This window comes from Helianthus annuus, chromosome 1, assembly GCF_002127325.2.
Source record: "Helianthus annuus cultivar XRQ/B chromosome 1, HanXRQr2.0-SUNRISE, whole genome shotgun sequence".
NCBI classification, from domain to species: Eukaryota; Viridiplantae; Streptophyta; class Magnoliopsida; order Asterales; family Asteraceae; genus Helianthus; species Helianthus annuus.
In genome coordinates this window covers 52885855-52913365 of record NC_035433.2, presented here as the reverse complement: position 1 = coordinate 52913365, position 27511 = coordinate 52885855, and the positions used below count along the sequence as shown (strand labels likewise).

Genomic DNA, 27511 nt, shown 5'->3' with positions numbered 1-27511 from the left:
ATGATGCTGCAATACAAATTGTTCGAAATCCTGTTTTTCACTCCAAAACCAAGCACATTGATATTAAAGTTCATTTCATTCGAGACTGTTTTGACAGAGGTCTGATTACTCTTGAACAAATCGACACCGATGCAAATGCTGCCGATTTGTTCACCAAACCTGTCAACAGCTCGAAATTCAGAGTGCTTGTGGATTTTCTAAAAATGATCCGTTTTACTGATTGAGCATGTTTTGTTTTTCGTAGGTAAATTTGTTCATAAAGTTTTCTATTCTTAGGTAGTTTTTATTTCTGCACAAATTTAGGGGGAGAAAAATCGAAAAATACAAAAAAAAATTGAAAAATTGAAAAATACAAAAAGAGGTTCAAAAGGAAGTGTGGCTGGACTGGGAAATGAAATGAATTTTCACATTATGGTCGAGGGCTGACTCATGAAAGACCAGTATCGAAACAGTTTGACTCTAGTATGATGTGTTGGTAGGCTCTATCCTTAAGATTGGAAACAATAGCTGTTTCTGCTCAGAACTAAACTAGTACATGACCTCAGAAAAGAAAATCACTTGGATTTAGCTCATGCATATTTGAATGTTTGTATGTTTTTACCGATACACACAATTTTGATCTGATTCTGAAATCTTATCTGAAAAAGTCGTGTACCTCCTCTGCTGTATCCAGATACATGCTGACCTGGAGGTGCTAGGCAACGTCAGCTTCTACTGCATCCAGATACATGCTGACCTAGCTGTACGTTGTCGATCTGTAGATCAATTAACACCCGAAAGAGGCCCTCTAGTGCCCAAAAGAAACCCAATAAACCTATATCAAATTGAGAAAACTCATTTGATCTGTATATTATACCATCTCAACCTAAGATCTATTCTGTTCTCTTCTCAATCTATTCCCAGTTAAGACTTCAGAAATTTGGATTGGACTTGTGAAATATGTGGTAGGGAAACTGCTTGCATGATAGAGTGAGCTGTGCATAATTCCAGGATTAGATTAGTATTTGTTTGGGTGCTCATTATTAAAAATATCAAAACATGATAAAAGGAGATACAGGCAGTTATATGGAAAAGATCTAGGGAGATGAGTTTAAGAGGACAAATATACTGGCAATCGTCTAGATCATCCTCTAGTAAGATCAGTGTTGATAAGTGTAGTCAAGCCCGAAACCTTGTGATTTGATCCCTGAATATCTATGCAAATTTCCTGATTTTATTTTTGTAAATAATATTTTATTATTTAATTTTGTTTTAGGTTTTTATTTTGCAAACAAATGCTCAAAAGGTTTAATGGGTAATTTTTGGTAAATCAGATTTTTAATTGGGTTTGTTTAAAAAATATCTTTTGAAAATCATTTTTGAACCCAAGTCCATAAGGCCCAAGTCCAAAAGATTGGGCCCATGAGAAACAGTTGAAGTATAAAAGGGAGATTACGACTCGCATTCCTCATTTCACTCGCAATCAGATCTCAATTCTCTCTCAATATTCCGGCATCTATCAACAGTTCCGACTGACTTCCGATTGCGACTCTCAATCTGGTTTGATATTCATCAGGTACAATGACGTCATTGTTCAAGTTTTTGCAGGAATTATGAATTTTTGTTGAAGATTCCGGCGAATGTTTGAAGATTCCGATGAAGATTTGATGATTTCGATGATGTTTCCGATGATGTTTTGAAGTTTCCGATGAAGTGTTGACTCGCAACCAAGAACAATTAAGATTCGAAACCAGTGGTTACGAGTCGCAATCTCAAGATTGCGACTCATGGTTGCGACTCATCTTGGCTTGTTGCGACTCATGATTGCGACTCGCAATCTGCTGGTTGCGACTCAGTTTTGCTGGTTGCGACTCATGGTTTCGAGTGAACAGTGACAATGTTTGTTTTGTTTTTAATTTTTATCACTGTTATATATGTAATTGGAAACTTATATGTTTTGTGATTGTGTGCAGTAAAATGGACTTAAAGTTTATTGCATCACATAATCAAGTAGCATATTTGGCACCTCCACCAGTGAAGCACAAGCAGCTGTTCACGTCATTGATAAAAGGCCTAAATACATGCCGTATTGTTCATGCTCTTCGTGAAAATCCGGTCGTTTATGAAAGCCTAATTCGAGAATTTTGGAAGACTGCTGCAGTTGAAATCATTGAAGGAAAGGGAGCTATAGCTGCTGAGATCGACGGGACGAAGATTATAGTGACGGAGCAGATTATCAGAGATGTGTTGAAGTTCAATGATCAGGAAACGGATCCAATCGAGCTTGCTGCTGGAACCATTGAAGCAATTTTGCCACGACTGAGTTATGAAGGAAAGTTTCCTCCCTTGGTTAAGAAGTTTGTTCATCCATACTGGCGTCTATTACTGCACATGTTCTTGTTGTGCATGACAGAAAATCGAGGGGGAATTGATCAGTTAAACACCACACAGACGGCTGCATTGATTTGCGTGATTACAAATGAGCCGTTCAACTATTCAAGATATGTTCTGGAAGCGATGAAGAGAAATGCTATTGGGCTTCGAAAGGATAAGTTTCTTATGTATCCTAGATTTGTGCAGATGATTCTAAATGAGCGTTATCCTGAATTAAAGAGATCTGGTGACACTTTGGAGTTAAAGCCTATGGGCCCTTCATGTTTTGGTGCTCTCACTACGAAGAAGGGAACAGAGAAAAAGTTTGAAGGTTTGATCGAGTTGGAGAAGTTTGGTCAGTTTGCAGAGACCGAAGACATTGGTGAGAATCCAGTGATGGCACAAGCTGTACCTGCACGTGCTATCGTTGCTGAAGAACATGATATTCAAAGGAGAGCTGAAGATGAGCCTGAGCCAGAGCGTATCACTATTAACTCTGACGATGAAGGTGTTGAGATTACGTGTGATTCAGATGATGATAACATAGAACTTCCTCCTGAAGTTAATGCTGATGCTGTTTCTACAGTTAATCCAGTGATTTCTGCTGAGAGTTTGGCAATGCTGATAAAGAAAGTGACTGACACGATGGGAAATCCTCCTCCCAATCTGTCAGTATCTACTGAAGAGCCAGAAGAAAGCCCAAGGGATTCTGATTCTATTCCGTTAAAAAGGAAAAGGAGGGATCCTAGACCCGGAATGTTTATCGAACAAGGAAAAGATCAATCCGTGACTGTTGCTGATGATACCGAAGGTTTGTATGACTTCGATTTTGAAAAGTACGTTGACGATGCTACCACCACCACTACAGAGAATATCTTTGAGTCTGGTGTTCATACTCAAAGAGATGATATAGCTACAATGGAAGTTGAAGTTCAAAATGAAGCTAGGCCCAATGTTGAAGTTCACAATGAAGCTGGTGCTGGACCTTCTGGTATTGTTCATGAAGAACCGGGCAGTTCAAGTGGAAAAAGGCCTGTAGAACCACTTAGAATGCCGTTTGATAGTGACTCTAGTGACGAAGATGAGTTTATAAGCATGAGGGAAATGAAGAAACGTTTGGTTGTGCTTGAACAAGATTCAATTCATAAAGATGCAAAGATCATTCAGCTTGAAGACACAATTGTGAAGAAAGATCAACAAATTGAGCAACTGCAAGGAGACGTTAGCCTATTGTTCAATATTGTTTATGATCTACGAGGAAAGCTTGAAAAGAAGTTTGGACAAGAATTTTCTGATCCAACAGATGTCGAGAACAAAAAGAAAGCTTTTGAAAAGGATAATGCTGAAAGGAATGCTGCTATGGAAAAATACTTTGAAAGAATTACTGATCCAGAAGCAGAGAAAGCTAAAGCAGAGAGGTTGAAGAAGAAAAGAGAGTTTGTGATTCTGAAGAACAAGAATGCAAATCCAGATGATGAAGATGCACGTGCTACACATCATTTAATGGATGTTGGTGAAACTCTCTACGATAAGAAAGGAAATCGATCTGGTGTAGTTAGCTGGGGTTATGATCATGATCGTAACAGATGGTGGATCAAGAGGAAAGTTGGACCGGTCGAATGGTACAAACATTCAGGACAATTTCAGTCTTTCACTAAGGTAGATTTGACAGACTTGACAAATAAACCTTATGTGGATGATAAGCCTAATGGTCCTGGTTATGCATTCTTCGAGAGATTGAAAAGGGAAGTTGCTAAAGGTTTTCCCTCGATGCGTACAGCGGATTCTATTGTTAAACCAGCGAAAGGGATTAGGGATCCGTATACAAATAAACGAATGAAGATTGTGCACTGGCCCGCTACTGATAAAGAGAAGACGATTCCGTTGGTGAGAAAGATTCCAAAAGGGGCGCTGAAGACATTGCACTTTTGGGCGTATGATGAACGTCTTGGTCAAGCGGTGATTGTTTGTGATGGAGATGCTAGCTACTGTTTGGTAGATCAGATCGACTTATTGAATCTTGCAGTTGAAGATCTTGAAGTATTAGCAAGCAACCAAATCAGAGCTACTGAAAAATATGAGGAAATTGCTAAGGGTTGGACGTCTGCAGTAGCTTCTGTCATGCATATTCATAAGAAGGGTTTTGGTGGATATAAAGACAACATGAGTGGTGGTAATCAAGGCAACTGAAGTCGGAAGAACCTGCATGCATAAACCTAGGGGGAGATTGTTGGAACCTGAAGGTTTATTCATGTAGGTTAGCAATGTCTAGGGATTGATCTTGTAATTATCTAGTTCTTTATGTTTTGGGTTAACTAATGTGGTTTGGGCTAGATAGAGGTGTCGCATGGGCTTAGGGATTTCGGCCCTATGTGTTTTGTATTTAAACAACCTTAATCACTTGATTAAGGGTTGTTGTTTGCGAGTAGAAGTTTGGGCGACACAAGCATAAGGAACCGAGTTCCTCTCGAATACTTGTATCAGTCATTGGTAAACATTGAATGCAAGTTTCGGTTTGTTTATTGTTATTATTCATTGTTTGATCTTTATATTTGTTCTTGAATCAACTTGTGTTTGAATTCCGCGCTTTCACAAGTTAAGATTGATATCATTGAGAGATCCTCACGGGTTTTACAGGTTCATCTTCTTAAAAACCATATGTGAATCACGAAAAAAAAATCTAAACACAACCCACTAAAGAATGTCTTAAAAAGAATTATAAATTAATAATAGAAAGGACTAATTACAATCATTGGATTAGTTTTAAATAGAGAGAACCAATTATAACCATTGGATTAATTTTAAAGTCAAACAAATCTAGAAAATGATGTATTTTTTTACTTTTTATACTCTCTCCCATACTTTTACTTTTCATATACTTCTCTTTTTTCATTTTTTTGATATACATCAGATCTTCTTTGTTTTTTTATATTTACCTATACATTTATATTACATAAAAATGTAACATACATTTTTACATACTCAATTTATGCCATATTTGTAAAAACACACTTTATTTTTGTAACATAAAATGCTACATAAAAATGTTAACATACATTTTTATAATAATCTGAAAAAGTGTAACAATGCACTTTATTTTATGTAAAACACAAAAAAATGTAACCTGCATTCTTGCTTTGATTGTTACATTTCAACACCCCGTTATATAATGTTACAATAAAAAAGACCAGATGTATCTATTATACGTAATATAGATAAAAATAAAAACGTAAGAAAAAAATATGTAATTTCGTAGTTCATATCTACTTTTTGACTTATGTACCTACTTCTATGACATAGATGAAACTATTCACTGTTTCTTTTTACTTTATTACACTGACACATCTTAAAAAAAAAGTTGGCTGTGCTACTTTATATACCTGACACATTTGTACTCTTTTTTTTATACTTTTTTTAGACAACCCTTTGACACATTTATACTCTTTTTTAGACAACCCTTTGTACTTCTAATTTTTTTTTTATCATTTATTTCAAATTTAAGATGTAAATGCAGAAAAATATTACATATGTACTAATAAAAAAACAAGTAAAGCCAATAATTGTACATGTAAACTGACGTAAAAAGGTTATATAAATAGTTTACACATAAAAGTTGCATAAATAGTTTATAAAAAAAAGTTACATATATCACTTATGTAACAACAAAAACCCACTTTTTACATGATCAAAGTAACGTCCATATATGTAACAAACACACTTTAATTTTTTGTAACAGGCCATCGTATATGTAACAACAAAGAACACTTTATTTCTGTAACATGCTAGTTGGCTGAACCTGGACCACATAAAGAGTTTCTAAAGTTTTCTTAACTGTATTGGGTTTTTCCTCTAGCTATTAACACCCAGCTAATCTGAAAGGATAAACACCATAAACACCAAAATAAACAATAACCAGATCTACTTTGCTTTTCTTTTTGTGCCATTTGAATCCACCATAAACACCAAAATAAGTCAACCAAGAAAATGATACAAAATTTGTCACACCCCCAAAATCCCACATGCGAAAATCTCCGCAAGGCGTGTGACGTACCAGGATCTAGCCACCATTCACATTGAACTTATAATAATATCTCAAATAAACTTTCATTTTAATATAAAGCGTTACATAACATTATTTGTTAATCAGTGGAAGCATAAAACAATCGTCATTAAGTTTCGTAACTCATTGTGAATAAAAGCCATTAAACTTGTCTTGTGATTCCTTGTAACTTGACCCATGACCACTCTAGCATCCCAGACAACAAGTTCCAACACCATGTACCTAAAGGCCTGCAAGCATGCAGAAAAACGTGTATCAGACAACGCTGGTGAGTTCACAGATTTGTTAAACCGTTCGTTACCGATTACTTATTCATGTTATGTTATGTTATGCTGTGTTATGTTGATAATAACTCGATACCGCAGACGGCCCTTTTTGCCCTTCCCCAATGCTCTATCAAACATTGGTCATGATTTAAAGTTATTAGTTCACGCCCGTCTTATCCAGGAGCGTTCGTGAGGGTGCCAAACCTAATAGCGCTATCAACTAATAACTCGTTGCCCTACAAGCAACTTAACCCGGTAGTGATGATGGGACTTAAGTGATAGAAAGTGAGTGTATTATCCAACCGTAACGTTTACTGAAAACCGTTGCATATCCCCTGCAAGGATAGCATTGTGAAATCCGCCTCACATCCCCTACAAGGATGTGGGTATTTGAAAACCGCCTCATATCCCCTACAAGGATATGGGTTTACGAAAATCTGTTTACAAGTTTTACCAGTTTGATTGTCCCCACCGGACGCATGCTTGTTTTAAGAGAAGTGAAATCACCTTAGGTTTGCTCGGTAAGACTAGTTACTTGTTTGCACTTAATCAATCAAGCCTATGCTGTTCATGTATACATAATCAGTTTGCATTCAAGTTATTCATGTAGTCACACAAGAAGTTATCATATAACATATACAATGCATCATTGGGCTGTCTACAACTCATCCTTAAACATACAGCACAACCATACACAAAACAGGTAATTCACGTATTCACTAATGTGCGGTCCAGTTCAGTTGGTGGCCCAACACCAAGTTGTGCGATTGAGCTCATCTTGTGCGATTAGGCTCGCCTTGTGCGATTGTAACTGGGTCCGTAGCCCAGATAAGACTCAGGCCCATCAGCTTGTGCGATTGGCACAGACTTGTGCGACCCGTGTGTGTGGATTTATGGGTTGTGCGACCTAACACTACAGGCCCAATATGGATCGGCCCAACAGTTCACCCAAGTCATGAGTTGTGCGACTAGGGTGGACTTGTGCGATTGAGAAAGTGTGCAATCAGTTGGGGTTTTGGCCATAATTCACGATGCCGGTTACCACTTTCCTTTATGCAATCAAAACAACAATTTTCCATAACTCCTCCTAGATATCCCCACTAATTCCGGTCATGCAAGTTATGTGATTAAAACATTTTTACTTATCAATTGTTACCAAATCAATGCAACCTTTTAAACATATCTCAAGAACCTTAATCATTTAGCAATAACATTCATCATGATCAACAATTAACATATGTTCATCACTCTATTCAGATTCGGCAATTCAATCAACTATCATTCTAATCACTGTTTTCATGCATCAAATCATCGAACCCAATATCCAGTTTGATCATTATAATTCCCATCCCATACCCTACCAACATATGCATGTCAGTAGTTCTTATCAACATAAATCCAATAATTATTATTTTATGTATGGATCCCTAATTTCTCATATAGTTGCGACATATCCTACCACAATTACAATCCATGATTTAACATAGATTCATCAATTATTCATATCCCACATACAATTAAATACAAGTAGCGACATGATAATCATAACAAGGAGAAACTCGATTATGAGGACGATTACTAACCGAGAGAGATCGTGTGCGATGGAAGGCCAAGTCGCAAGGAGGAGGGCTTCGAGTTGGGAAGGTCTGCCGTCAAGGGAGATGAGGGGTAGGGTTAGGAGACTTGTGGTCTTGTGATAAAAATAAAACTATACACATCATGGGGTGTATGTATGTGTTCGACATAGTTGGGCCGGACCCCCTTTGGGTTTGAGAGAATTGGGCCGAGGACAATTAAGTAGAGAGGAGAGGAGAAAAGTGTTTGGCCCGAAGTTAAGTGTGCAACTGTAGGCAAAGTGTGTGGCCGTAGTGTGTGTAGCCAAGCATCGCAAAGCACGACCATGTAACTACTAAACATTTAACAACTCTTACGATTTCCTTTGTCAGCTAAACATAATCAATACCTTAATCATTCACCTATTGCATTCATGTTACAACGTAAGACAAATCGTGAAAGCAAGTTATACGCATAAAAGGACCTTGAGATTTCGGGTCGTCACATCATCCCCAACTTGAAAGAAATTTCGTCCCGAAATTTGATAAGTAGTCTCATGCAAGTGAAATGATAGGCTAGGATGACTGTGGATTTCCTCGGGTGCCACATCATCCCCAACTTGAAAAGGAATTTCGTCCCGAAATTTGTTAGTTGCATCAGGATTTCAATCAACTGTTTTAAACGGGTTAGGGTACCCGAGCTTCATCGGGTCCTCACGTTCCCACATGAACTTTGTTCCGTGTCACGAGTTCCACCGAACTCCCACAATTAGAATTTCAACTATGCTTACGATCCCTAACTTCTCGATCCATGGTTTCGATAGGTTCTTCAAATACAACCTGTCACTGATTTTCAAATCTTACAAGGGTACAACAAATGTTTCATCGTGAACGTTACCCAATTCATCAGACTAAACATCTGATCGAAACATATTTTTTTCTCTATATAAGTATAGCAATATGGTACTCATATTAAAGATAAAAAAACGCTCGTTATTATGGTGTATTTTTTTTAAAGTTACGTATAAAAAGTTATTGACATTTAAAAAAGACGGGGGGAAGTTACCGGTGCATTAATGTTAGTTTCTTAATTTAAAAATGTTAAATTTACCTATATACCCTTAATCTATAAAATTAATATGTTAATAGTAAAAATTATTTACAATTTTGCTATTATGATCCCAACCATTAGATCAAAGATTTTGATCTAATGGTGTAGATTCTTTCTTACCTTTCTCACAAAAAACCCTTTTTTATTTTAAGAAAATTTTATAGAAAAATATCTATAATTTGATTTGGTAAAATATGTATATATTCACATATATCTAAAAAATAATATATTTTTAAGATCAAAGTTAGAAAAATATATATTTTTAGTTTCCATCAAATAATATATTTTTGAGTTGTTCATGAAAATATATATTTTCTTATACTCCAAAATAATATATTTTCAAGTTGACAAAATATGATATATTTTCATACTAATTGTAAAAATACATACTTTGTCGTTTGTTCGGTTTTGAAGATACCGTTTACCAAGTTTGTCAAGATACGGGTTAAATTTCCGGAATACTTATATATTTTGTCCAAGGTATCCATTGTCCGAATTGTCCAATTTTTGTGTGCAAATTATATATTTATTTTCTTGTGATTTTTGTAATTCTTCAAATTACAATTTTTGGTAGTTTGTGAGGTATATTATTTTTAAGTTCCTAATTTTTAGTATAACTAATACAAATAATATACACATAGCACATAATTTGTGTGACTTCTAAATATATATTTTCCTAAATATATACTTAGTCATTTTTATTCTTGAAAATCAACCTCCATTACTTGTAATTTTTATACCAAAAATTATGGCATTTATACTCAAATTCATGATTCAAGATTACTTGAAATCACTTGTTAAAACATATTTTTCTAAGTGTTTAATTTCTACAAAAATTTTGCCATAATTTCCTTTGAATGCTTTAAGCATATCATTTTCTTTTTCAAAAATCGCTAACAATCATCAACAATCATCAACAACTCACCATATGCCATGAAAATACATTTTCATGAAGATGTGAACTTGAAAGTTTTTATAAAAATTTGTGGTCTTTTAGTATAATGTTTATCAAGTTCCATTAACCTCTAAAACATGATTTTTATTCCATAAAAGCAAATTTTTATAAAAATTCCATCTTCACAACTTACAACTTATTTTTACAAAAATTCATCTTCTTGAATTTTTCATATCTTATACACTTCAATGGTTCCATTTTCACATATAAAGTAAGTTTATTTTCTTTCAAAACTCAAAACCTTGTTCATTGTAAGTAATCTTTGTTTTCTTGAAACTTTGATTTTTCAAATCCTTCACTTTTAAAATCTACAACTTGTAGGAACTATTATTTTACACAAAATCATGCTCACGTTCATATCATTTTCTTTTTCAAAAATCACTAACAATCATCAACAATCATCAACAACTCACCATATGCCATGAAAATACATTTTCATGAAGATGTGAACTTGAAAGTTTTTATAAAAATTTGTGGTCTTTTAGTATAATGTTTATCAAGTTCCATTAACCTCTAAAACATGATTTTTATTCCATAAAAGCCAATTTTTATAAAAATTCCATCTTCACAACTTACAACTTATTTTTACAAAAATTCATCTTCTTGAATTTTTCATATCTTATACACTTCAATGGTTCCATTTTCACATATAAAGTAAGTTTATTTTCTTTCAAAACTCAAAACCTTGTTCATTGTAAGTAATCTTTGTTTTCTTGAAACTTTGATTTTTCAAATCCTTCACTTTTAAAATCTACAACTTGTAGGAACTATTATTTTACACAAAATCATGCTCACGTTCATATCATTTTCTTTTTCAAAAATCACTAACAATCATCAACAACTCACCATATGCCATGAAAATACATTTTCATGAAGATGTGAACTTGAAAGTTTTTATAAAAATTTGTGGTCTTTTAGTATAATGTTTATCAAGTTCCATTAACCTCTAAAACATGATTTTTATTCCATAAAAGCCAATTTTTATAAAAATTCCATCTTCACAACTTACAACTTATTTTTACAAAAATTCATCTTCTTGAATTTTTCATATCTTATACACTTCAATGGTTCCATTTTCACATATAAAGTAAGTTTATTTTCTTTCAAAACTCAAAACCTTGTTCATTGTAAGTAATCTTTGTTTTCTTGAAACTTTGATTTTTCAAATCCTTCACTTTTAAAATCTACAACTTGTAGGAACTATTATTTTACACAAAATCATGCTCACTTTCAAGTTCATGCTTTACATAAAGGGTGTTTAACATGGATATTTCAAGATCCATCATATTACTTGCTAGATCATGTTTAAATCATCATCTAGCAAGTGTTCATGTGGTGATCTACACCATTCACACAACAAAATCATCAAACAAGTCCATCACATACAATAAGCAGCTTATATTCTTGAGATTTTGAGTTTTATTCTTATGTTCATCTTCTTGATTTAGTGTGATCTTTAGATTTTTAGTAACATATACACTTTAACCACTAAAACAAGATGTAAAAATGTGATCAAGAACACTTACTACTAGCTCAAAGGCTAGGGATGAACAAGATGACGAAGATGATGAGAAAGTGGTGGTTAATAGCTCCTAAGTGTGGTCCTTCAACTCCTCTTGCTTGCAACCTTCCTAGATGTGCTTGATTTACCTTAGAACACCCTTGGATTGGTTTGAAATGGACTAGAAAAACGGATGTGGGAGTGGAGTATGGTGGCCGTAGGTTTTGAGGGAGATGGAGGAGGTTTTGTTTGATTTTTTTTTAGTTAGAGAAATGATGAAGCGAATAGATGCTTATGTCTCCTTATAAACTACATAGATATAATTTCCAAAGAACTTCACCATTACCATCATCCTATCTTCATTATTTGAGACAACATGGGGACATGGGTGGGCCCCATGTTGGCCGTCCATAAGGGGGGTGTCTAGTTAGATTTCAATGTTAATTAGTATGATTTGGTTAGGATTTAAGTGTTTAGTTAGGGGTTTAAGTATGTTTAGGGATTTTGATGTGTAATAAGGTGTTTATTGTGAACAACTAGTCTTATGACATTAAAACATTGCTTCTAGTTTATTTTTGGTGTTTCGGGTAGTGTCCAATTATTCGTTCGGTTGTCGGTTCGTTAAGGTGCTACAATGCGCAGTTTTGTGAGTTATGAGGTACTTTTTATGACAGTTTTCATTCCTGACACTTTACAAGTTATTCTGGATATCTAAACCTTATTTCTGCATAGTATTTTGGTGTTTATTTGCTGATTTTTGCTGAATTCTGCACTTAAAGTGCGTTTCAGGTACTTTTTTTAGTGTTTATTCGTCACTCGGAAGGCAGTATCATAACCCTTACTTTCCTACATAGAGTTCTAGTATAAATTTTGGTTCTGGGACTTAATTTGTGTCCTAACATGATGTCTGTCTGAGTACTGAGCTCCTCCTGTCAGTACTACTTGTTTATCTGATAAGTGTGCTAGTTATGTCTATGCACTAATTAAACTGTTTTCGAGTTGCATTTAACAATAGTAAGTAGCATGCATCACGTAACGTGTTTGTGAGTCTTTTAAAAGTATACCATGAAATCATTCATATCATAAGTTCAACATGCACAACCATATATTACAAATTACTGTTCACATCGTACGGAATTACATGAAAAATGCCAGTTGTCACAACAATAACACCATTTGATTGGTTTATAGTATCATCTACACCAATAATGTAATGTCATGTGATATCCACTGACTTATTTTAAATCATTTGTTTTCGTTTTGTCATTTTTTTGGATTCTTTGACACAAACTAGCAATAAGGTGGGGTGCCTAAGACTATACAGAGTGGAAGGGCATGAAGAGGGGCAATTAAGCGCCACATGACAGCCACGTCAACAAGAGGGCGTGGTAAAAAAAAACAAGGGGTGGAAGGGGTGTGAAAGTGACGTTTCTATAAAAAAAGTAAATTAAAACCAATCAAAACCAATCCAAAATCCACAACTCAATGAAAAGCCGCCACCTCACCACCCAAACGCCCCCATGCCAGTGAAGAATACCCGGCGTCTCCCCACGCCGCTTTCCATGCCACCGACGAGCCAGTGTGCCCGGCGTGAAGAAGCTTCCACGCCTTCAAACCATGCCCACTCCGTGTGATCTAAGGCATTTCTTTTGTATTGAGGAGGCCTGATTTTGATTCTGCATCACCTCCTCCTTGGCATGAATTAATTTTTTTGGGTATATATTTTATTAGGCTCATAATACCAAGAACCAATTACGTAGGCCCTAGGAGGCTTATGTAGAAAAATTGTATCCGAAACCGGTAAAAACCAAGAATCGATTTTTTTTACCCAATTATTCTCTATTCTATACCAGAATCGATCCTGCTCGTATGGTATAGATAGGGTATGCATTTTAATCTGAATACTCGAAACCAAAACCTTAACCGATTTACACTCATTTAATATATGTGACCGATTCTGATTTAATATCCAAGGTTTTTCTAAACCCTGATACAATTTTTTTTTAAATATCGATGCATATTATAAGGCTACGAGGTGTGGTTCCCTCTTCCCCAAGTCCACATAGACACCACCTCGCCCTTCCTTCCACCTCACCATTTTCCCCACCATCCCCATCCCCTTCCCCTTTCCTTTTTTTATTTTTAAAAAAATACCTAAATTCTATAATATATAAAAGATTTCATTAAATAAAAAAGATTACATAGCCTAAAAAACATAGTTTAAAAAAAAGAGATAGTTCAAAAATAAAAAGACAGAAAGCTTTTAGATTGTGATTTTAAAAAGTGAAAATGGGGTTTAAATAGGATAAGTTATTTTGATAGAAGATGAAGATTGGTTTAGATATTGAAAAAGGTTTGAGATTGTGATTTTAAAAGGTTAAAATGGGGTTTAAATAGGATAAATTAATTGAAAAAAACTTGTTTTTTTTTTTTTTTTTTTTTTTTGTAAAACCGAACACTGCCCAACGGTCCAAAAACAAACGTTCAAAAAATGCTTCGGGGATGGTGGGGGGAGGCGGTGTTTGCCGACGAGAGAAAGGGCCACGTGGGCTTCCCGATCCCACCCACACCCTAAAGCCTAACTATGGCTAATAATTTATGGGTATAATCATGGATTAAATTGCATACCTTTCAAAAAAAAAAAAATAATAATAATCAAAGTAACACAAATTAAACATGATCTCTAACTTTATTTCCCAAGTCTCATGTGGACTCCCAACACATCTCAGTTCCAATTGATTTTTTGTTTACTAGAGATGAATTGAGTTAAACTAATTACAAATTTACGCAATTATATTATTTTTACCTTGTACAATGCATATCTAAAAATATTAAATAAAAAAACCAGAAAATTGGGTATTAAAAAACTCAAAAATAAGGTATTAAAAATCCGAAAATAGGGCAATTTAATACCCGTTTTTTAAACCCTGGTTCTATACCCTACCCGAACCCGGATACATAGGGTATGGTTCTTTTGCCCAATAATGGAACCGAAACGGACCCCGTATACCAATACCCGGCTGCATCTCATAAAAAAAAGAAACCAGTTCCATACCCATCATCGGTTATTAATAATACTTGATTTGTGCTCCTCCATATATGCCCATGAAGTAGTCAATACTAGACATACATGCTAGTTAATTGGGCTCGTTTTCAGATTTTTAAATAACTTTTTAAACAATTTTTTTTATACTTTTAAAAAGGTTAATTTTTCCGCGCTTTAATGCGCCACAATGATACCTCCCGATGTAAATTTCTTTTTTGATTTTTGATCGATGTAAAATACATGACCATATCATCTTAACTATATTCTTTTCGGTTGTTATACCAAGTGCCAATATCATAGCAAACAAGACCCATAGCCATCGGAAAACCCGCTATTTTTCTAGTTATTACACAAAATCAAGATTTAGGGTTTTGGGAGATGAAAAACCAATGGTTTTTAACCAAATTTAAGAATGGTAGAAGCGACCTTTGCAGATGGTACATTAATATTCCACTAGAATTTGTTTGAAGGGAGAGGGGGACAATGTATGAGACACAACGGTCACTAAGAGTGTCTAAGCCTTGTCAAATATGTCTACCATAAAATCTTAAGTCAAAGATTTCCTTAAAACTCAAAATTGGCTGCATTTACATTAATGACGAAATGTTAATATCAATAAGGATTTATTATGATGATTATTTATTTGAAAAACCATGATGCAAAATAATGAGAAATCTGAAAACTTCAAAAATAAAAATTAGAGTAATCATATATCTAACAATCTCGAGCCGGGGATCTCAATGGAAGCAGTCTCTCTATTCCTATGAGGTAGAGGTAAGACTGTCTACATCTTACCCTCCTCAGACCCTACCTTAGCTTTGCTATTGTTGAGATATATTGAGTATGATGATAATGATATATCCAACAATCAATCATCGACGTAAACCTTATTAGTGTTTTGTTTTAATTATATATGAGCACGCATCGACAGTAAAGAAGGCCCTTTAAGCTAAAACTTGTAATCGCAGTTACATTTATTGTGATACAGAGAACTATTACGTCTAATAATCCCGTCGCAAATCTGTCACGGTTACCTCTTTTGCAAGGGAAATTTTCTCCCTACTTATTTTGTAATAGAAATTTACTTGTAACGGGTATTAGCTCTTTTGCAACGGAAATTTTCTCCGTAGTTATTTTGTGATAGAAATTTACTTGTAACGGGTATTAGCGACTTAATTCCTGTCGCTAAATCTAAGATGAGAATTCCTATGGAAATTTATATTGCGATGGACTACTTGATCACATTCTTTATGTGATAATGCAACAGTACAGTTGAATTTGCATGCCACATTATTTTACATGAATTATTACAGACAACTTTAGCGTATGAAACGTCACATCGATTTGACACACATTGATGTTATTTATCATGGTACTATATTGTTTTTGAAATATAAAAAAATATATATATATATTTGAATAGTAGTGGCCACCCGATTCAACATAGTTTTTCTATTCGTATATGTTATCCAAAGACTAGTGGTAAATGTAGTCATGGACTATGTGTCAGCTAACGGTTTGACGGGTAAAGTAATAAACCTTCCAACATGACCATATTTGTATTTGTGTTGACTTAATCCTAACCTTAACACATCTAAATTGGTATAACCCAAACACCATATGTACGTATAAATGTTTATCTAAACAAGTATAACAGCATGTAAATGTGTTGTAATTAAATTGTAAATGGGTTGACCTTTGAAGGGGTATGGTCCCAGATCTCGCGTTAGCATCGACCGCGAGTGACCATTACCCTTATCAAAACCCCCACTAGCTAACAACCCACTTGTGCCCATGCGGGAACGCGTCGACACAAGGGTTGAATCCAATCTATCTAGTAACAAAGGAGGACTTACATGGAACAGGAGAACGGTAGAGTGATGCGACATAGCATCACATCTGGTGTACGAAAACGGAAGTATTCACAGCGACGCGGCATCGCACCGCGTCCAGTGAACACTTCTATCAATACAGGAAAGCCTTACCTTAGGCATAGAAGAAGATGAACGTAGTGGTACGGCTGACACCGCACCATACGGACATTTTCGTCACGACAAGGGATGCAGGCAAGACGACGATGCGGCTAGCACCGCATCTCGCGTATTCCTTGATCACAAGTAGGAGACGCGGTAACTTCAGATGTTACCGCACGTAGCGATGCGGCTTGCACCGCATCCTATGTACTCAAGCAAGTGGTACTGACACCACAGTGCAAGTGGCACCAATGACAGTTACCTGTCAGAGCTACGTAAGCAATGGACTGACGTGGCGTAACCTCCATAACCGACGAGCCTGACACACCTGAAAAGGGGCAGCACGTCGTCAGTCCATCCATCATCATCCTCCTCCACTCCTCGGCTATAAATACCAACCCCAAACCAGGTTTGAGGTATCTTCTCACAACTCTCTCACTACTACTACTATCTTACTTTGCTTCCCAAGCAAACTACTGATTCTCACGCCGGAGAGTGGTAACAAGGAGCACCCCCCACCCCATCCTCCTTGTTACGAGTCACGGCTTGTTTCCTTGTGCAGGAGATCGACCACCGGTGATCCAGCCAGCGATCCTCGAGAGGAAGGGATTAACCCTTCTTGACGAGACCAGTGAGTTAACCCTGCCCGGTTAACCATTGTTTCATCATTGGCGCCCACCGCTACTCTTAGCATTTTCTAATCCATCCCTTTTTCCTCTCTCACGATCATGACTGATCACCAAAACAACACTGCGGATAACCAAAATCCTCCAATCCCAAACCCGGTAGGGGTCAATGCCTCGACCTCCCAACCCGGACACATTGGCACGTCCACACAAAGGAGCCCCTCCTTTATGTTCGGACATGACTTATCACAGTTCCCATCTGTGATCCCACCAGGCACGACCATTCATGCCTGGTACGAGCAGCAGGCAGCTACGCTGACTGCAGCATACAACCGCGCTTGTACTGAAGCGAATATACGAGCTGGGCTTCCCCCAGCACCGCACACCCCTGTTGAGCGTATTTTACAATACGACGGCAGGATCCATTCACGCCCGGCTTCAAGAAGCCGGCGTGAAGAAAGGGGATCGTCTTACTGTTCGGTCCACACCCTCAACGAGGATGATTCCTCATACGGGTCCCACACCAGAGGACCGGTACACACCCGCCTTGGCCCCCATGGCGAGGACAGGAGGCGATCAACCTCCAGACGCGGCCCCGGCATTCAGAGCCGATTGGGCCCACAACCATACACCGAAGGGTACGGACATACCGACCCTGACGACCATAGCTACCGCGGTGATTCGCATGACACCAGTAGCAGACCGGGAGGACGCAACTATGTTCCTCCCAGTCACCCCCACAACACATACCTTAGGGCGGCAAAGCGCCCTGCAAACGAACCATACAGGCCAAAGGCAGCGGCCGAAAATTCCAAGTTCGGCACGCGGATTGCCAACGCCCATGTCACCACGACAAAATTCCCATTCAACGTTGGGAAATACAATGGTTCGACCGACCCGGACGACCACATGAACGTCTTCATGGGCGCGGGCATCAACGGCCAGTGGGACGAACCCACTTGGTGCAATTTTTTCCCCCAGACCCTTACGGGCCTGGCTAGGGCATGGTTCGATTCTTTGCCAGTGGGATCACTGGATTCATTCGAGGACTTGCGTACCAAGTTCCTCGCACATTTTTGCCAACAGCGACGCCACGAGCGAGATTCGTGTGACGTCATGAACATCTGGCGAAGGAACGACGAATCGCTCGAAGCATTCGTCGTCCGTTATAATAAAGAGTGCCTGGAGATAGGTGACGTGGCAGACCAGATGGCACGAAACCACTTCATCCGGGCCGTCAAAGACAGAGAGATGATCATGACCATCTCTGGCAAGGAGGGCTTGCCCAAGAAATGGGAAGATGTCATGACTGCGGTCAAGAAATACGCCCAGACACAGCGGTCACTCGAACCGCATGTGGCAAAGGCGAAACCCCAAGCCGAAACATCCCAACAAGGGTCCAAGCGTAACAATAAACGCAACCGGGACGTTGGAAATCGCGATATTTCCAAACCATACTTCCCGCAAACCAACACGTTCGACCCAAAGAACTACAACCCCGCCCGAGACAGTCGGGCGCCCAAGAAAGAATCTCGGGACCGCAACTGGACCGAGATCACCATGTCGCCAAGTGAGGTCCTCCTTGCGGACCCACAGTTCTTGCGACCGGCCCAACCAATGAAGTCCAAGAAAAATCAGGACCTCACACTCTATTGTGAGTACCACAAGGACTCGGGCCACACCACCAACAGCTGTATCAGTCTCCAACTGGAGATTGAGCGCGCCTTAAAGGAGGGGAAACTGCAACATCTTTTGCCAGGTGGGCAAAAACCCACCAAGCGCATTACCCCTCACGGCGAAGGTACCTCCTCCGGGAAGCGAACCATGCACGTGGCTTCCACCCACATGATCCACGGAGGCAAGGGCAGGCCGCGGAAAGTGGCAAGAAGGCCGGAATGTGACTGGAAGGACGAGCAAGTCGTCTTTCCAAAAGTCCGAGGCGGACCGCGCGATAGGCGCGCCGTCGTCATTTCAGGCCAACTGGCACACTACTGCACCGAGCGTCTATTCATCGACCCGGGCAGTACATCTGATATAATCTACGAACAATGCTTCAACCAGTTCGACCAGGAGGACAAAGATCGGTTGCAAGCAGTAGATTACCCGTTAACCGGGTTCGCAAGGGAAACTGTCTTTCCCCTAGGCCAGATTACTTTTCCTGTGCGTCTTTCCAGCGGAAACCGCACAAGGACAGAAGAGGTAAACTTCATGGTTTTACCTCACACCTCCAGATATGACGTACTCCTCGGGAGAGAATCCCAAGGAGATTTCAATATGATTACGTCGGTCCCCCACTCTGCGGTTGGTTTCCCAACCGAATCGGGGGTCGCGATAATCTATGCCCGCAGGGACGTCATGATGTCGGACGAAGTACGTCCGACCAAGGTCGCAAGGCCCACCCCCAATGACCAGCCAGAAAAATGGGTTCTCAACGCGAGATACCCAGAACAAAAGGTCACATTGGGTCACGCCTTGTCCCCGACCACCAAAGCGCAACTGAAGCAGCTCCTCTTCAGGAACCAAGACATCTTCGCGTGGACACCCGCAGACATGACCGGGGTCCCACGTGATATTGCGCAACATCACTTGAATACCATGCCAGGTATCAAGCCAGTGATCCAAGGCCAACGCCACCTTGGGTCAGCTAAAAATCAGGCGATGCAAGAGCAGATCGAAGAACTGCTCTCCGCAGGCATCCTGCGGGAAGTTAAATACCAGACTTGGTTGTCCAACCCAGTCATGGTAGAAAAACCGTCCGGGGGCTGGCGCATGTGCGTCGATTACAAAGACCTTAACAAAGCCTGCCCCAAGGATTGTTACGCGCTTCCAGAAATCGACGAAAAGGTCGATAATCTCGCACCATTCAGGTGGAAGTGTTTCCTCGATTGCTATAAGGGATACCATCAGGTACAAATGGCAATCGAGGATGAAGACAAAACGGCATTCCGGACTCCCACCGGAAATTACTGCTATACAAAAATGCCGTTTGGGTTGCGCAACGCCGGCTCAACCTACCAAAAGTTGATGAACGACACTTTTCGCGGCCAAATAAGCAAAAGTGTCGAAATCTACATGGACGACCTGGTCGTCATGAGCATGGAAGAAGATACCATGCTCCCAGATATTGAAAGAACATTCCAAACTCTGCGAAGCGTTAACATAAAGCTCAATCCAGGGAAATGCTCGTTTGGAATGGAAGAAGGCAAATTCCTTGGGTTCATCGTGACTAAAGATGGATTCAAGGTAAACCCGGAGAAGGTCCAGGCGATCGAGCGCATGCCATCGCCTTCATCGATGAAGGATATGCAACGGCTAGCCGGCAGGCTAGCGGCACTTAACAGATTCTTAGCCAACCACGCAGCTAAGTCTTATCCGTTCATCAAGACCCTGCGGAGCTGTTCAAAGAAAGAACAATTCCAGTGGACCGCAGAGGCTGAACAGGCCTTCCGGGAAATGAAGGAGTGTTTGATCCAACTCCCAACTTTAACCGCACCACGCAAGGATGAGCCACTCATACTATACCTATCCGCCGCGGACAACGCGGTGGGTGCGGTACTAATTGTGGAGCGAAAGGGGGTTCAAACACCCATCTACTACATCAGCAAGATGCTCAACGACCCAGAGACGAGGTACTCAATAATGGAGAAATTGGTGCTAGCATTAGTGCACGCTTCAAGACGGTTGCGACGCTACTTCGTAAACCACGTCATCACAGTGCTAACCAATTACAGGATCGGCCCGATCCTCTCCAAACCCGACATCTCTGGGCGATTAGCGAAATGGGCCATCGAGCTGGGCGCGCACACGATACATTATAAACCGCGCCCCGCGATTAAAGGCCAGATCTTAGCTGATTTCGCCGCCGAAGTACCGGTGAACCGCATCCAAGAATGCGAAGAAGCACAAACTCCTGCACCAACGCCACCCTCCTCAGAGACATGGGCACTCTTCACAGATGGTGCCTCCAACGATGAAGGAGCGGGTGCAGGTCTGCGACTCGTCAGCCCCGACGGCCAAGAACTCACATATGCAATCCGCCTCGAATTCAAAAGCACAAACAACGAGGCAGAATATGAGGCTCTGTTAGCGGGGCTACGTTTAGCAGTCAAAATCGGCGTGCAACATCTGGAAGCCCACGTCGACTCTTTGTTAGTTGCAGGCCAAGTACGCGGCGACTATTCCGCAAAGGGGGATGTCATGATCCTCTACCTCGAGCAAGTCCTGCAGCTAAAATCCAAATTCGCTTCATTCAATATTCGTCATATTAATCGAAGCGAAAACAAGTCCGCAGATGCACTATCAAAACTTGCATCTACCAGCTTCCAACACTTGGCAAAGGAGATACGCATCGAAATCCTGCAAAATCCTTCGGTACCCCTGCGCCAAGTCAACGTCATTCAATACGGTTCAACATCATGGATGACACCTATTATCGCATATCTACAATCCGGTGTGACTCCCGAAAGCAAATCAGAAGCACGCAAACTACAATACAAAGCGTGCCATTATCAGATGGGAGACGGTATCTTATACCGCAAATCATACCTCGGGCCACTACTACGATGCGTCAACCCCCAGGATGCCACCTACCTCATTCGAGAGATACACGAGGGCATATGTGGCATACACGCTGGACCACGCATGGTAGTGGCCAAAATCATGAATGCCGGGTATTACTGGCCCGGCATGCACCTGGACGCCGTCAAAGAGTTGCGCAAGTGCATCGACTGCCAACGTCATGCTCCGAAAACCTTGCGGCCAAAAAACAACTTAGTCCCCGTCACAACCGCATGGCCCTTCCAGAAATGGGCAATTGACGTTGTGGGACCCTTCCCTGACGCTCCAGGTGCGGTTAAATTTATCATAGTGGCGGTTGATTACTTCACCAAATGGGTAGAAGCAAAACCACTCGCCTCAACCACTGCTATGATAACAAGAAAGTTCATTTGGGAACACATCATCTGCCGTTTCGGATTACCAATGTGCATTGTCACCGATAACGGCACCAACTTCGCTGCCGACGAATTTCAAAAATGGCTAGAAGAACTACACATTGAGCACATATTCTCATCAGTCGCACACCCGCAAGGGAACGGCCAAGTCGAGAGTATCAATAAAAGCCTAGTCGAAGGGATCAAGGCACGGTTGGGAACGGCCAGGCGTGGCTGGGTCGATGAACTCCCAAGTATCTTATGGGCTCACCGCACAAGCCCAAAAACAAGCAATGGGGAAACACCCTTCAGCCTAGTCTACGGTTCAGAAGCGGTGATCCCCGCAGAAGTAGGTCTCCCCTCTCCTAGAATGTTGGCTATTGAAAAACTAGACAACAACATGGAACGCAGGATCGATTTGGACCTCTTGGAAGAACGGCGCGAAAACGCTGCCATCAACGAGGCCAAATATAAATCCAAACTTGAAAAGTACTACAACGCGCGCGTCCGCGTTTGTACTTTCAACCCAGGAGACTACGTCCTACGCGACAATGAGGCATCTAATGCCGAGCGCCCAGGCAAACTCGCCCCCAAATGGGAAGGACCCTACCTCATCAACGAGGTCTTAGGGAAAGGCGCGTACAGATTGCAAACACTAGAAGGCGAACCTATCGCACGCATATGGAATGCACAACAGCTTCGACGCTGTTATATGTAAGCCATGTTCTTACATTTCTCTATGTAACCTATTGGGCCGCAGGCCATTTGCAAATAAATAAATAAGCAATTTTCTACATTATTGTTTGTTATTACTATTACAAATGCGTGTTCCACTTTGCGGTATCCCAAAAACAGATTGGCAAAATCTTCATTCGTGATACCCATACAAAGTGGTAACCACACACAAATATTGTAATAGGCCAGCAAAAGGCAAAAAGACTTGCATGTTTTATCCGGCCGGATACACAAGTCTTTGTTAAACACTTGACACAATTCCTGAGCCCAAAAAGGCAAACAATGGAATTGACGCGGACTCATACGACAAAGGTATGGAGTACACTTGACCCCATTCACAAATGGGTAGAGTTCCGGATATATAAAGCTTTTACAAAGCTTAAGCAATTCTAAAACCCTCACCCGGTAAATAACGGAATTGACGCGGACTCATACGACAAAGGTATGGAGTACACTTGACCCCATTCACAAATGGGTAGAGTTCCGGATATATAAAGCTTTTACAAAGCTTAAGCAATTCTAAAACCCTCACCCGGTAAATAACAGAATTGATGCATACTCATACAACAAAAGTATGGAGTATACTTGACCCCGTTCATAAATGGGTAAAGTTACGCATACACACGTTCAGACATGCAAGAATTAAAAACACTTGTACAAACTGAACAAAGAAACTTTATATTCAAAAAATTCAAGTATCCACATGATGCTTACTGAATTTACATAAAGTTCCTATTCTATACAAGAGGAATACCAAAAGGAGGCACACTCGCCAACCTAAACCCTATTTTGTACCGCTGGTCCCCGCGTCTCCTCCGGCACCACCAGCGGGTTCTTCCTCTTCCACATCCGGATAAAGCATCCGCAAGCGGTCAACATAGTCCGCAACCTCCAAACACTCGTCCAGCTCACCTACACAGGCAAGGGGCGTATCATAAAAGGAGGCTACGGCCGCTTTCAGACGACCTTCGGTATCCACATCACGGAACCCGGATGCCTGATCAGTATAACCGCCTGCGGATAATACATTGATATGCCCAATGCAGCGGTTATAACCAGCCTTGAAGCCAGCATCGCGCGCACGTTCCTTAACCAGGTCCAAACCAGATGAGGTCTCAAGGGCATTCATGATAGCCTCGACAATCTGCAATAAAAAGATCATAAGTCTTGAATGCTAATCCAAGCAAATGTAAAGGCAAAGGATACTTACACGCGCGATGCCGTGAGTCCGCAGCCACTCACGGTCAGCTTCCAGCTGGTTAAAAGAGGACACCAAGGCATCCTTGGCCTCAGCAGCAGCGTCAGCCCGCTTCTCCGCAGAAGACACGCGGGCAGTAAGGTCCGTAACCGCGACCTCCCGGGCCTGAACCTCAGCCTGTTACAAAAACAGCAAACAGTTCACTCGACAAATATGTTCAAAACAATAAAGGACGAAAGCAACAAAGTTAAAGAAACGTACCTGCAGGCTTTCAACAACTTTGCCTAAACGAATGCGCTCCGCATTCGCCTCTTCAAGAGCCTTAGAAGCACGGCTCTCCTTCTCTGCGGCCTCTTCAAGGGCCTTTGAGGCACGAGCCCCGGCTTCTTTGGCCTCTCCAAGCGCCTTCAGGGCGTCGGCCTTCGCCTGCAGTGCCTTCACAGAAATGGCCTCAGCCGCAGCCTTCTCTTGGCTCAAGGTAGCATTCGCTGCCTTGGCATTTGTCAGCTCCTGCCGAGCATGAAACAAAATGTCATTCTGCTTAGCCCACGATGCATTCCACTTCTTGCGCTCATTGGACATTTTTTCATTCCAACTTTTGCGCTCATCAGCAAGAAGTTTAGCAAGGGTACGCACCTGTTTCAGCTGGGCAGCGGCAGCCCATTCAGAAGTCTGCTTCTGCTTCTCAAAAGCAGCCTTGTCTTTCTCGAGCTGCTCCGCACCCGCACGAGCAGCCTGGTCCAACTTTTCCGCCTCCGCCCGCATACGAGCAGCCTCCTCTTCGCGGCGACCCAACACCTTGTAGTCTTCCAAGATGGCATTCGCCACAATAGAAGACCCTACTAACATTGTTGAGAGTTGGTTTACGCGCAGCTCACGGGGCGCAGCGCGGGCTCGCTCAACCTCAAAAGGGGTGCCTAGACCACCCAGAATCTCCTTGCATGCCGAAGGGTCATTGGAAATATCATCCCCCTGCATAACAGTCCAGGGGGGTCGGTGATACACAGTACTACGACCCTGGGTATAGGTGCGATAGTAATACTCCAACTCAGACTCCCCAGGCTGAATTGGAGGCCCATCGTACCCCGCACCACCGGCAAACGAGCCGGTACCCTTATCAACAGGAGACTTCTGCGGCTCAGCATCATGCTGCCGCGTTTCAGCGCCAGTTTTTCCCGGTTCGGCATCAGACTGTTGCTTCCCGGTATCAGCAAACCGCATACTCACATTATCTCCCTCATTGGGAGAGATCAAATTGTTGGACGAGTCAACAGTGTCAAAAATCTGGGTCGCAGCATTCTCTGTGGTACCCTCTGTCCGCACAGTCGACTCCGACACCACCTTGGCAGGGGGTGTCGATGGCAATTCAGTTGCACCCGCACCCGTGGCACGCGGGGGCGACTCCGGAGCATCAAAGATGGAAAAATCTTCATCTTGAGGCTCTACAAAAACAACGTCAAATAGCTATCAAAACAAGTTACACATAACAGTTAAGACAAGCTAGCCTACACTTACCAATGACAACCGCAGGTTTTTTCTGCGTCGGAGCGGACCTTCTGGTTACCAGCCTCCGACGTTTGGTTTCAACACCACCAGCAGCTTTCTGCTCTGGCCTTCTCTTCTCACCAATCACAGGAGGACCCGCAGCTGTCCCTCCTGCGGCCGTCTCTTCTGCCTGCTTCCTCGCAGCACCAGAACGCGACCCCGAGGCTGTACCCAAACCCTCAAGGGTATCAGATACTATCACATAATCCTTGTGTCGACGAAAAGAGGAGTGAGAGATACCTGCCGCCTGCGGCACCAGATGAGGCACAGTAGTGACCTCCTTTATCTTCTTTTGGCGAAAGCGCACGCCCTTCACAGTCTGCCTCTTTGGCACACCTTTCGCGTCGGGGTCCCCTAAGGCCCCAAGGTCACCTGCATGGAATCAATCCAAAGGGTGAGTCAATAAACCAACATTATCATAAGTCAAAACGATTCCAAATTATACCTTTGCCTGGCGGCAACTCAACTGCCAGTGCGGCCTCAGTAGGCACCCGGAAGTTACTACGGATGACAGCATTATGATCCTCCTCACCATCCGCACAAACTACGGTCTCAACCGTCCCATGGAAATCCGGGGCAAACATCCTCCATGCGGGAGCATCCTCTGATAACACATAAAATCAGTACCGCAAAAAGAATAGGGAACTTAAACACATGAAGAGTACGTACCACCGCTTTTCTCCCGCACCACGGGTCTTGAGTTTTTGTTCCTCCTAGTCAACATCATACGCAACAACCACAGTTGCGTGTTGGTCAGCTTCACAGACTCAATAGTCTGAAGCTGCGGAAACCACTGCACTGATTTTAAGCTGGGCATCGCAATAGTCTCCCCTATGATCGTCTCGGTCACATTCCGAAACGTCATATCTGCAACAATGGCAGCAGCCTTGACGTAGAAGAATTTCTTCTTCCACATCGTCATCCCCTTGGGAGGAGTCATCAGCTTGGGGCTACCGTCTCGTTGACGGAAAGAAAAGAACCCCAATGATACAGTCATCTGATAAAACCGTCGGAAATCTCCGACGGTAGGCTCTATACCAAGAGCACGGAAGGTGAACTCAAAATTACGAATCCGAATCATCCCAAGCGGACTCATTTGAGAAATGTGGACCTTGTACCACTCCAAGACATCCACAACAAACACCGTCAACGGTAACCGAAGATTACAATCACCAAAAAAGTCGGCCCACATGGTCACATAACCGGCCGGAGCGTCGGCACCAGTATCACCCTCCAATGGATACTGAGCCCCATACTCAGGGGGCATTTGGACGTCAAGCATAAGACGATCAAAGGATTTTCTGGTCCACTTCAACGCCGGTAATCCACCACCGGCAACCCCCTCTTCTTCTCCTTCAACCACCACCGGCTGGTCAGGGTTTTCACCCTCCACATTGTGTGGATTAGATGGTTCAGCCATCAAGAATATCAAAGAAAGAGAAGATGGTGAACAGAAAATCTAAAAACCCTCACTGGAACTTCAAAAAATTTCGTCGGAGAAGACAAATAACAGGTTTTCTCTCACCGGAAAATTTTTGAAATTTCAAACAAGTGAGGGGAAACCACGAACGGTTTCCCCTTATATACCCATCGCAATTAATGCGGAGGAAGAAAACAAATGATCACGTTCAAAAAGAGCGAATCATAGGACATCACGTG

General features: G+C 41.2%; 1 long non-coding RNA gene across 1 annotated transcript; it reads right to left on the bottom strand.

Moving 5' to 3' along the window:
- Positions 1 to 6504: 6504 nt before the first annotated feature.
- Positions 6505 to 12059, bottom strand: LOC118482895. Its single transcript, XR_004869181.1, has 3 exons — positions 11824 to 12059; positions 8717 to 9071; positions 6505 to 6642 (listed from the first exon to the last, which is right to left on the bottom strand). It is a non-coding gene; the product is annotated as an uncharacterized LOC118482895 (long non-coding RNA).
- Between the last annotated feature and the right edge of the window lie 15452 nt (positions 12060 to 27511).